The sequence below is a fragment of the Babylonia areolata genome, chromosome 9, assembly GCF_041734735.1.
Source record: "Babylonia areolata isolate BAREFJ2019XMU chromosome 9, ASM4173473v1, whole genome shotgun sequence".
Classification (NCBI taxonomy): Eukaryota; Metazoa; Mollusca; class Gastropoda; order Neogastropoda; family Buccinidae; genus Babylonia; species Babylonia areolata.
Window position 1 is genome coordinate 28,121,749 of NC_134884.1, and position 12,500 is coordinate 28,134,248.

At 44.2% G+C, this 12,500-nt stretch overlaps 1 protein-coding gene across 3 annotated transcripts in view; it reads right to left on the reverse strand.

Moving 5' to 3' along the window:
- The window catches only part of LOC143286192 (PH domain leucine-rich repeat-containing protein phosphatase 2-like), a 121,716-nt gene that overhangs the window by 79,932 nt on the left and 29,284 nt on the right, over nt 1-12,500 (reverse strand). For all 3 annotated transcript variants that reach the window (XM_076593826.1, XM_076593827.1, XM_076593824.1), the window contains exon 2: nt 12,416-12,500. This exon is cut by the window's right edge and continues 28 nt beyond it. The gene's annotated coding sequence lies outside the window, so the exon portion shown is untranslated. The remainder of the gene's footprint in view (nt 1-12,415) is intronic.

Genomic DNA, 12,500 nt, shown 5'->3' on the forward strand with positions numbered 1-12,500 from the left:
GCCAGAAGAAGAGCGGAGTTGGCGTGAGGGTATGTAAAGATGAATGAGATCAGAAAGATACTGTGGACCAGAAGCCTCAATGGACGAAACAAAGCGAGACGACTTTGTAAATAATTCTTTCTTGTCACCGTTTATATAATTGTTGTCGCATTTTCTCCCTTACAATCCACAAGAGGGATGGAATAACTGTTGGCGTGCAATGCAGGAACCGCACAACACATCGATGCAGTTCTGTTCTCTCAGAATTATGTTTGTTTTTGCTGTCATTCTTTGTCTGAGTGAATTGGTTTTTCCAGCAAGATAAGGGTTAACCCTAGCTTTCTGTTCCAAACGTTTTTGTAGGTTTTACAGGACTGTTATTTACAGGGTTGTTTTTTTCAGTCGTGATATGGCCATGTATGATCAACTGGTCTAGAAAAGCAACAAAGATATCAAAAAATAAAAAAAAATAATAAAAAGAAGAAGAAAGAAATAGTCACCAGCAAGCTGGAAGTGTGATCAGACACAATGATGCATTGTACTATGCTGTAGTATATCGTTTTGTGGTACTGTAGTGTATTGTGCAGTGCAGTACCTTCTCTGCTGACACTCCATCCCTCCTCTAACAAACAGTCAGAGAGAAACAATCACGATCTTCGTTCGTGGTCTTCGTGATCTTGATGAGAAAATAAAACTGCTACTCTTCGTTAATTACATCCATGTGATTTCCCATTCCGTTACGGTTACCACATTTTTTCCCCACAGCTCTGTGCGGTTTTCCAGGTTGATTTATCAGTCTGTCGCCAGTCAGTTCCAAAAAGCCTTACCCGCTGTACAAACCAGACTTTCTGAAACGGGTAAGTGTAAACCAATCGTTCAAAAAAACGTGTGAAGTAAGTAAACTGGTGTACACATTCCTGAAGTGATATTAAATACGTGAAGTGATGGCCTTGAGGTAACACGTCCGCATCGGAAGCGAGATATTCTAAGCGCGCTGATTTGAATCACACCGGCAGTCGCCAGTATTTCCCCCCCCCCCACCCCCTCCACTAGACCTTGAGTGGTAGTCTGGACGCTAGTCATTCGGATGAGACGATAAACCAAGGTCCCGTGTGCAGCATGCACTTAGCGCACGTAAAAGAACCCACGGCAACAAAAGGGTTATGCCTGGCAAAATTCTGTAGGAAAAACCACTTCGATAGGAAAAACAAATAAAATCGCAGGCAGAAAATAATACAAAAAATTGGGTGGCGCTGTCAGTGAAGCGACGCGGTCTCCCTGGGGAGAGCAGCCCAAATTTCGCACAGAGAAATCTGTTGTGACAAAAAGAGTAATGCAAACATCAACGTGCTAGAATTCAAGTCTTAAAAGTGCTCACTTCAATGATAGAGGAATATATTATGGCGTCTCACCCCCCTCCCCTCCCCGCACACCAACTCAGGTACACCCTTCCACCTGTGTACACACATCCACTCCCTGTACATACATACAGAGTTAATCCCCTTGTCTCACTCTCGCACAAACAAGACGATCTTTGTGTCCGCCCAACCGACCCATGCAAAACCGCCAACAATGTAAACAGGCCTACCTTCCTTTTTTTCTTGTTTTTTTTCCTCAAAAAAAAGAAAAGAAAAAAAAAAGAAAAAGAAATAAGCATTGTCTCCTTTGAGCCAAGGACTCAAGATTCAAGATTCATGATTTTATTCCAAAAAATCCCCATGGGGGCACGTGAAAAAAGCAACCCAAAATGTTCAAAAAGCAAACAATACATGGCGACAATGTGTGTGGCAATGTTACACAGAACATGACAGACTTGTAATTAAGTGAATGAAATAATGTTTAGAGTATTATCTGAACACTAAGCATTTGCTTTCACATAACGCAAATTGCACAAACAATAACTACCCCAATGAAATGAATCGAGCTGGACTAAAATCAGCTGAGGTTAACTCAGTACGGCCAGTCCTCTCTTCTCCTCTACACAGACCCCTCGGACGTCCAGTGGGTGTCTGAATGACCCAACCTTTAGCTTCCGTCGTAAGAATTGTGGTATTCTTTGTCAACATTCACCTCTTCAGTATAAGAGGCTTCCTCTTGCAATATTTTGATGATGGTAATTGGGGTGAAACGCTGTTAACGTCGTCTCTTTCGCCGTTCGTATGGAGAGAGTTAACGGACTAAAAAATATGTTTCTGCCAATATTCTTCCTCGCACGCTTTGGGTTAGTTGACGATCTGATCCTTATTTTTCGTTTGAATGCAATGTGTACGACAGTCCACTCCAACAACGTATTCTCTTCAAAATCTTTTCAAACACCGTTAGCGATTCTGAACAGAAGCTGATGGATAGTAAGTAGCAGAGTTAATATGTCATTTGTCTTGTCTCTCAGATTACTCGGACTTCCAATATTTCATTGCAGTTCTTCTCCGGTTCTCAGGACAACCCGGCCTGCCCCCTCTTCTGGCCTTGGGACCCCCCCCCCCCCAACACCCCGCCCCCCATCCCCACATCATATCTCTACCTTGATTTTTTTCTTTGTCTGTGTTTCCCACCCTCCTTCCAAGTCTCTCTCTCTCCTCTCTCTTTCCGCCCACCCTTTCTCTCTCTCTCTCTCTCTCTCTCTCTCTATATATATATATATATTATATACATCCCCCCTCTGTTTCTCTCTCTCCCCTCTCCCCCTTTCCCTCTCTCTGTATATATAGATATATATATATACCCCCTCTCTCTCTCTCCCTCTCCTTCCCTATTTCTCTCCCTCTCTCTTCTTCCCTCTCTCTCTCTATCTCTCTCCCTCCCTCCCTCTCCCCACCTCCCTCTCTCTTCTCTCTTCTGTGTGTCTCCTTCCATCCAAAGTCCCCTCTCTCTCTCTGTGCCTTTCTCTCACCCTCTCTCTCTTATCTATGTCTTCCTCCCTCCCCCCTCCCCATCCCTGCTCCCACACCCCCCACACCCCCTTCCTCCCTCCCTCTTTGTACGTTTTATGTCTCCACTAGCCATTTATCTTTCTTTAAACTGGAGAAACCCCACACACCCTATCAGTTTCGGTCACAGGCGGCGCCATGTTGACACACACACACACACACACACACACACACACACACACACACACAAACACGCACACACCTACACCTGGTCCTTACGTACACTGTCCTTGGAATGCACATAAAATATTACATCTATCGTTATCCAATATTCGCTTCCTACGCCGTAGTCTGATGTTGACTTAAAGCCTGAACCGGACTATAAATGGCGGGCGATTTGAATCGAGCCAGTTTCTCACCAGAGTCTGACACTGTGACGTCGGTGAAGGTTTATTCAAAATAAAAGCCTAATAAAGCTACGGTTTGGCTTCATTTATGGCAGAGAGCGAGATTTGCCTAGCAGCTTCCAATCTAGACCTGAATTGACTTTGGAAAGTACAAAATGTGTCAGCTACACCTAATACAAAATTTGAATGCAGAGAAAAGGGGCGGAGCTAGAACCGAAACCTTGCTCTCGGGAGTTAAGACTTTAACGTGTGACGCGCTCCTTCGTCACCGCACCAGTTGGGTGGTGTGCTACGTGCTCGAAGTCATTGCATAGACATCACACACACAAAAAAAAACAACACTTCAACACCGCTTCATATAAAAGTAAGCATGTTTTCTAAACCAAAGACTAAAGAGGCTGAGAGAGTAAAGGGTCAATAAACACTGAATAGTGGTAATAACGAGACTTTGTCCATGTACCTGGGGACACAACTTCAAGTCAATGCTTATTGCTGCATATGCTACCAGTCTGTTCAGCTAGCACACAGGAAAGTGTGTGTGTGTGAGAGAGAGAGAGAGAGAGAGAGAGAGAGAGAGAGTTACCACTCTTTATCGTTTATTATTAGGCATACTTTCATTTAATGTGTAATGTTTTATGTTATGTTTACATCTGGCTCGATGATGTAAGGCGCTTTGAGCAGCATCAGTACTGGATATCGCGCCATAGAAAAGTTATGAATTATTATTATTATTATTATTATTATTAATGTTGCACAAAAAAACACACACCAAAAAACAAAACCAAAACAAAAAAATCAAAAAAAAAATCGTGAGAAGGTTTAAGTGGATGTTTCAGTATCAAAACAACAACAGCAACAAAAACCCAAGGGTTTATAAACGACAGCTATGAATTTTCATTGTAGGGAATGGAATGTGCAATACTGATCAACATTTATGTCGTTCAAAATATCTACATATATAATTACAATGTAATAATCATTAATTAGAATGTTTTATAAAGCGAATGTGTGTGTGTGTGTGTGTGTGTGTGTGTGTGAGTGTGTGTGTGTGTGTGTGTGTGTTGGCTGACTATCCACATTTTGTTTTCGCATCTGATGCCATAATTTCTCATTGTGCGATAATAATAATCTTATTTTGATCTTTTTTTTTAAAGTGGTTGTGAGTGGTGCTTATTAATGACACTGACTTTATACATACACCGCTGTTAAGTAGCAAAAAAAAAAAAAAAAAAAAAAAAAAAAAATCAGTAGGCCAATCTATTAATTACCATGTCTCAAGGAAGAAGCAAGCTGTGGAAAGTTTCTCCAGAGTAGTTCCTTAACATTTTGTGAACCCTGTAGTACTAACCCCCCCGAGTATTTTTCTGAATTCGAAACGATGTTTGGTCACGTTGTGTGGTATGTTGACACCTTCCTACTACCCACGAAGATAAGGGCTATATCATATTAAGTGTACGTGTTCGTGTCCCGAGTCAGTTTGTTTGTCAAACTTCACATCGACGTATAAAATGCTCTACAAAACTTTAAGCAGGTGTAAGATGACATTAGTGCCGTGGTAGAATGGTAGAAGCTAGGGAGGAAGGAAGGAGATAGAGAGAGAGAGTGTGTGTGTGCGTGTGAGAAAGAGGGAAGAAGACACACAGAGAGAGAGAGAGAGCGAGCGAGCGAGCGTGTGAGTGTGTGTGTGTGTGAGAGAGAGAGAGAGAGAGAGAGAGAGAGAGAGAGAGAGAGAGCGTGTGAGAAAGAGAGAGAGTGAGTGCGTGTGATTAAAGAGAGAGAGAGAGAGCGTGTGTGTGTGTGTGTGTGTGTGTGTGTGTGTGTGTGTGTGTGTGTGTGTGTGTGTGTGTGTGTGTGTGTGAGAGAGAGAGAGAGAGAGAGAGAGAGAGAGTGCGTGCGTGTAAGAGGGAGAGAAAGACAGACAGACAGAGCCCCCCGTCCACACACATTTACACACATACACACACACGCATAAACACACACGCATATACACACGCACACAAACACACACACGTGCGCATGGAATCTGTGTTATGTTATCTTTCACCCTCCGATGGAATTTCCTGTTGACTATCTCATCACACCTGTTTGACCAGTGTGTGTGTGTGTGTGTGTGTGTGTGTGTGTGTGTGTGTGTGTGTGTGTGTGTGTGCGTGTGTGTGTGTGTGTGTGTGTGTGTGTGTATGTGTGCATATGGGTGTGCGTGTGTGCGCGCGCGCGAGTGCGTGCGTGTGTGTATGTGTGCGTTCGTGGTGCGTGTGTGTGTGTGTGTTTCAGTGTGAACACTCGTACGTATGCGTGTGAACGTGCATTCCCACAACACCATCAAAGACCATCACAGGTGAGACACATAAACCTGACCCCTTAATCTGTCACTGCTGCTGACAACAAAACCCCTCCCTTGTCAACCGGAAAGAAAGAAAAAAAACAACCTGTGATAAATGCACTTACACACCCACGCCCGCACACTGTGCCGAAGCAGATTTCCACTGGCTTTCACATCCGACAAGGGCCAATCAGAAACGATAAAGAAGCTCTTTGACACAGGTCTTTGCTGCATTCATCGCTGGTTGATTTAGCTAAGCTCATTGTACTGCTTGCAACAAAAGCTTACAAACGACGACAACCTCAACACACAAAGGGTTTGTCAGTTGCCTTCTCGTGGGGAGACTTATCCCCCACCCCCCCGACCCCACCACATCCGCTCATTCATCATCATTAAGTTTATCGCCAACTGTCAAGACACTGACTCCCGTTTCCAAGCGACAAGGTTGTTTCATGATATGGGTGGTTCTTGTAATCTAGGATTTTTCATGAGGAGACATGGCCTACTTTGAACAAAAACATCCTCAGTTATCCGTATCGCATCTGTTTCAGTCTCAGCTAGGAAGTTTCACCTATGCGGCAGCGGATTTCTATTTGTTTTTGTATTTCTTTTTATCACAACAGATTTTGTCTGGGGTGAAATTCGGGCTGCTCTCCGCAGGGAGAGCGCGTCGCTAAACTACAGCGCCCCCCCTCCCCCCCTTTTTTTTTCCTGCGTGCAGTTTTATTTGTTTTTTCCTATCGAAGTGGATTTTTTCTACAGAATTTTGCCAGGAAGAACCCTTTTGTTGCCGTGGGTTCTTTTACGTGCGCTAAGTGCACACCGGGGAGCCCGGTTTATCGTCTCATCCGAATGACTATGTGTCAGGAAGTTACAATTGTCCCCATCAGTGCCAGGGGGGAAAAAACAGCAGGAAGTGGTGTTCCAAGTCATGAAACAATATCCGAAACAATACGCATAAAACTAAGAAAACGTTCTGGAAAGATACCACTCCAGATAAACTGTGTGAATGAATTTTCAGCCTTCCAGAGTTATTTCCCCTTTCTGATGACGTCATCAGTGACGTCACTATGCACGTACGTGATACGTTCTACGGCACTCAAGATTAAAAAAAAAAAGATGATCGCAGTGGACTTTTCGTTCCCAAACCGTGCCGTTGCTTCAACATCTTCACGACCCCATCGTCACCCCAACCCTCCTCCCACCATCTATCTCCGTGTTTCTTTTCCGATGTAATCGCACAAAGCACTGCGCGTGGGTGGGTGTGTGTTTATGAAATGTGTGTTTTATGGAACGTATTTCACTTTAATCTAAGCATTATCAATTCAATTCAATTCAAGATGTTATTCCAAAAAATCTCCATGGGGTCACATGGAAAAAAGAAGAAAAGAAGGTCAAAAAGCAAACAATGCATGGCGACAAGGTGTGGCGATGTTACACAGAACATGACAGACAGGGCGTGGCGATGTTACACAGAACATGACAGACAGGGCGTGGGGATGTTACACAGAAAATGACAGACAGGGCGTGGGGATGTTACACAGAAAATGACAGACAAGATGTGGCGATGTTACACAGAACATGACAGACAGGGCGTGGCGATGTTACACAGAACATGACAGACAGGGCGTGGGGATGTTACACAGAAAATGACAGACAGGGCGTGGGGATGTTACACAGAAAATGACAGACAAGATGTGGCGATGTTACACAGAACATGACAGACAGGGCGTGGCGATGTTATACAGAACATGACAGACAAGATGTGGCGATGTTACACAGAACATGACAGACAAGATGTGGCGATGTTACACAGAACATGACAGACAGGGCGTGGCGATGTTACACAGAACATGAAAGACAAGATGTGGCGACGTTATACAGAACATGACAGACAAGATGTGGCGATGTTACACAGAACATGACAGACAGGATGTGGCTATGTTACACAGAACATGACAGACAAGATGTGGCGATGTTACACAGAACATGACAGACAGGGAGTGGCGATGTTACACAGAACATGACAGACAGGGCGTGGCGATGTTACACAGAACATGACAGACAAGATGTGGCGATGTTACACAGAACATGACAGACAAGGTGTGGCGATGTTACACAGAACATGACAGACAGGATGTGGCGATGTTACACAGAACATGACAGACAGGATGTGGCGATGTTACACAGAACATGACAGACAAGATGTGGCGATGTTACACAGAACATGACAGACAAGATGTGGCGATGTTACACAGAACATGACAGACAGGGTGTGGCGATGTTACACAGAACATGACAGACAAGATGTGGCGATGTTACACAGAACATGACAGACAGGGTGTGGCGATGTTACACAGAACATGACAGACTTGTAATTAAGTGAATGAAATAATGTTTAGAGTATTATCTCAAAACAAAGCATCTGATTTCTCATAACGCAAATTGCACAAACAATAGTTTCAGTTTCAGTATCAGTAGCTCAAGGAGGCGTCACTGCGTTCGGACAAGACAAATCCATATACGCTACACCACATCTGCCAAGCAGATGCCTGACCAGCAGCGTAACCCAACGCGCTTAAAAAGTTCGCCCCGGCGGGGAATTGAACCCCAGTCTCCCGCGTGACAGGCGGGGATACTGACCATGTACCACTATTCTACCGAGGAGCTAACTACCCCAAAGTGTATAGAAATCTAGCCGAGTGGAATGGTAATATTATCGACTTGATAATTTTTATTGTTTGATGGATTATGCTTTTTGATTCTAAACTGTGAACGCACTGTATTGACAAAGAGCTGTTGTGATGTTTTTTGTGATATGTTTATATCTATATTATGTATGATGTAAGGCGCTTTGAGCAGCATTAGTACTGGCTGGATATCGCGTCATAGAAAAGTTATGAATCATAATGGTTCAAAAAGAAAGAAGAAGTCTACCCAGATAGGCAGACTGGTGGGGTGGGATGGGGTTTTTGTTCAAGTGAGAAAAAAACAATTAACCATATACGTCGTGTGGTGCGAGAAGAAGAAGAAGAAGAAGAAGAAGAAGAAGAAGAAGAAGGATATACATATAACACACGATGACGTATTTGAGGTCAGACAGTAAAAATACACCGGAGAAAGACCAGGCAGGAGTGGTCAGCAGTGGTCAGCAGTGGTCAAGCCAACACCACACTCACACACACGGGGGGAAAACACTCAGACTGGGAAGTTCGGACCATGGAGCCTATAGTTATTTTGTTGTTGTTTCTCTTTCACCCGAAAGACCCTTGACAATTTACTGCAGTCGACCCGAGTGTGTTTCAAAGCGTAATGATAGCAGTTGTTTTCTTTTCAGGCGAAGTTGTACAGCCTGGTATATATATGATTTATATACGGTTCTTGGACGCAAATCAGTGTGTGTTTGTGAGTGTGTGTGTGTGTGTGTGTGTGTGTGTGTGTGTGTGTGTGTGTGTGTGTGTGTGAGACAGACAGACAGACACAGAGGAAGACACAGAGAGAGGGAGACAAAGACAGAGAGAATGGGGGTGGTTTGTCGTATAATAATAATAACATTAATAGGACTAAGCCCTTCATGAAGGGGTATGTGAGCGAAAGATATTTAACAAAGGGAAGAATACGTTCATTAGGTTACAGAGCATAATTATGATAATATCAACTCTAGGAGAGACAGACAGACAGACAGACAGACAGACAGACAGAGAGAGAGAGAGAGAGAGAGAGAGAGAGAGAGCGACTCACAATGTTATCAATAGCACACAAATAGTCAGCGATTGATAACAAGAAAAAAAAATCTTCAATACAATTTCTGTGGCAACGAACGAACGGTGAGTCATGCCCATACCAGCCAAACTTCCAGTGGAAATTAACTGACCGAGGCAGAGAAAAAAAAAAAAAGAGAGAGAGAGAGAAAAAAAAAGAAAAAAAGGACTACGACTGTATGCCTGACTGACTCCGTTTTTTCTGCGAACTTCCAACAACTTTCATCCTCCTGCAAAGGTCGTAAATTCAACCCCCACCCCACCCACACCCACATCCCCTAACCCCTTGGATACGCACGACTAACTAAACGAATGCTCGAACCCAACTTTTCAGTCAGTAAGAGTGGAGTTTATAAAACGACCTATTGGCAGAAGGCCACAAAGATCATGTTAGTTCCTGAGCTTGCGGAGTCCTTGTTCGGTGAACTGAGGCTGCAGTTGTTCGGGGTGTAGGGGGTGGGGCTGGGGGTGGGTGGGGGTGGGCGTGGTGGGGAATGTGAGTCCTGTGACAACTATTGCCTGTTTTAACTGCGTGTGCTGTGATTCTAATGGTCATAAAGCGCCGTGTGAGATAGGTCTCCCCTCTCCTCCTCCTCCTCCCCCCCATATCCTTTCCCCCCCCCTCCCTCTTCCTCCTCTCTTTCGCTCCCAACTACCAACCTATCTACCCACTGTCAGGGTTGATAAAATTCCTTCGGTAAGGTAAATCAACTGGGGCCAATGCTTCAGTCCATCAAACAGGGATTAACCCACTCAGTACGGCCAGTCCTCTCTTCTCCTCTACACAGACCCCTCGGATGTCCAGTGGGTGTCTCAATGACCCAACCTTTAGCTTCCGTCGTCAGAATTGTGGTATTCTTTGTCCACATTCACCTCTTCAGTATAAGAGCCTTCCGCTTGCAATATTTTGATGGTGGTAATTGGGGTGAAACGCTGTTAACGTCGTCTCTTTCGCCGTTCGTATGGAGAGAGTTAAGTTAAATTGATAACCAAGCCCTGTCGAAATGTGGGTGGGAAGGTATGTTGGGTGCTACCCTCTTTTTTCTCTGTGGTGGTCTAATCGGATATGGTGTGGCGACACACGGGGTAATGGGTGCCCGGGTGTATTTCCCCACCCACCATTGAAACTGATGGTGAAAGGGTACAATGAATGGTGTGGCCGACCCGTCAGGCACCTCAGTCTTTCTCCACAGCTACCCAGCTCCGTCCTCAGTGTTCCTACAAGGAGGGTGGGGATGGAGGAAAATGATAGCGTGCCGGCGTCAAAGGATATTGAAGAGGACCAGAAGATGTAGTGGTGACGACAGCCGCAGCAGCAGCAAAAGCGATAATGAAAAAGAAAGAAAGAAATATCAACGGGAAGTTAGGCGTCTTTGCGATCAAACTGAGGCTGTCTAAGGGAGCGAATTGCACGATTTTTGTGTGCTCGCTTCTGATTGGTCGGACTGGAGAGTCGGAAGTTGGGATGAGCAGTCAACGGTTCCGCTTCATTTTTTGGTATGAGAGAGAGAGAGAGAGAGAATGCGAGCACGAACTTTGTAGAGAGAATGCTGTAGGATGAAAGTAGGATGAATGTATCTGGAATTTGAAGTGCCAGGCTGTTGAGCACCAAGCGACCCTCCTTGTGTTATTTTGTTTAGCTGGCTCCCTCCTTTGGATTCAAAATGTAAGTTTTGGTTCTTCGTCTGAGCTCGCCTTTCATTGTTATGTCTGGATCTAGAGTGATGTGAAATTTTTGAAGTAGGTTACGATTTGAACTGAATGAGAGAGCGTTAGGCCGGCGGTAAGAATGTCTTCGTGATTATATTTGTTGTTTGTTATTTCTAAATATCCGGAAGAATGAATGAATAAATGTGCAAGAAAGGAAGATAAAAATGCTTTCGTTATTGTCCTTGGTCTGAATTGGTAGCGGAAGGTGTGAGCCTGGGTATGTGTTACATTTTTATATGTAACAGCAATCTTATTCGTGACAGTCTGACCTTTCTGTTGTCTTCGCGGCGACGCGTCCACCTAGAAAGCGAGAGAAGCGTACTGGACTGAATCCCACACATGTCAGAAAGTTCTCCCTTTCCACTAGACCGTGAGTTATGGTCTGGAAGCAAGTCATTTGGATCAGGCGATAAAGCGAGGTCCCGTGTGAAGCGGGCACTTAACGCACGTAAAAGAACCCACAACAAAAAGAGAGTTGGCTCTGAAAAAAAATCTATTGGTGTGTGTGTGTGTGTGTGCCTCTGTGTGTGTGTGTGTGTGTGTGTGTGTGTGTGTGTGTGTGTGTGTGTGTGTGTGTGTGTGTGTGTGTGTGTGTGTGTGTATGTATGTGTGTGTGTGTCAGTTTGTCAGTACAACAAACAGTTAATCTGACAATAAATGGTTTCAGTCAGTGTGTGTCAGTGTGTGTGTCAGTGTGTGTATGTATGTGTGTGTGTGTGTGTGTGTGTGTGTGTGTGTGTGTGTGTGTGTGTGTGTGTGTGTGTGTGTGTGACTGGAGCCTGATCGCGTGACACAGGAAACGAATGATGAGCGTCTGAAGGCAGCTTTCAGTGGGATCTACCCAGGTAGGCAACCTGCTGCAAATGATCCAGTGTTTGTAAAGCGCTTAAAGCTTGGTCTCTGACCAAGGACAGGAGAGGGCGCTATATCAGAATCTATGTCAACCATTCGATATTAATCTTCGTTTTTACATCTTTCAATCATTATCAAAATTAATGTGAACACCATTAAGTGCTGTTAAAAGTACTAACTCGATAAAAATGGGACCACTCCATCTCTCTACCCCTCCCCCTGCTCTCACACACACACACACACACACACACACACACACACACACAGACAGACAGACAATTAGACAGATAGGCAGACACACACTCACTCACACACACACACCCGCGTAGGTAATTGTCAACTTGATTTTCACATAGTTACCATTGCTGGATCTAAGATCTCTTAGCGTATGGAGGAAATACTGAGGATGCTTACCTAATCAGTTACTTCATGTGGTGTTTTTATTTTTATTTTTTATTTTACTCCCTTCAACTTAATCATTTTCCTGTTACATTTTCCTTCCGTTCACACGAATACCTTTCAATGGAATCCACTTTCCTTGGGAACTTTGTCGTCAGTTCTATTAATCCTTTTCTCTCTGGCAGGCTGGAGGAGGAGGGAT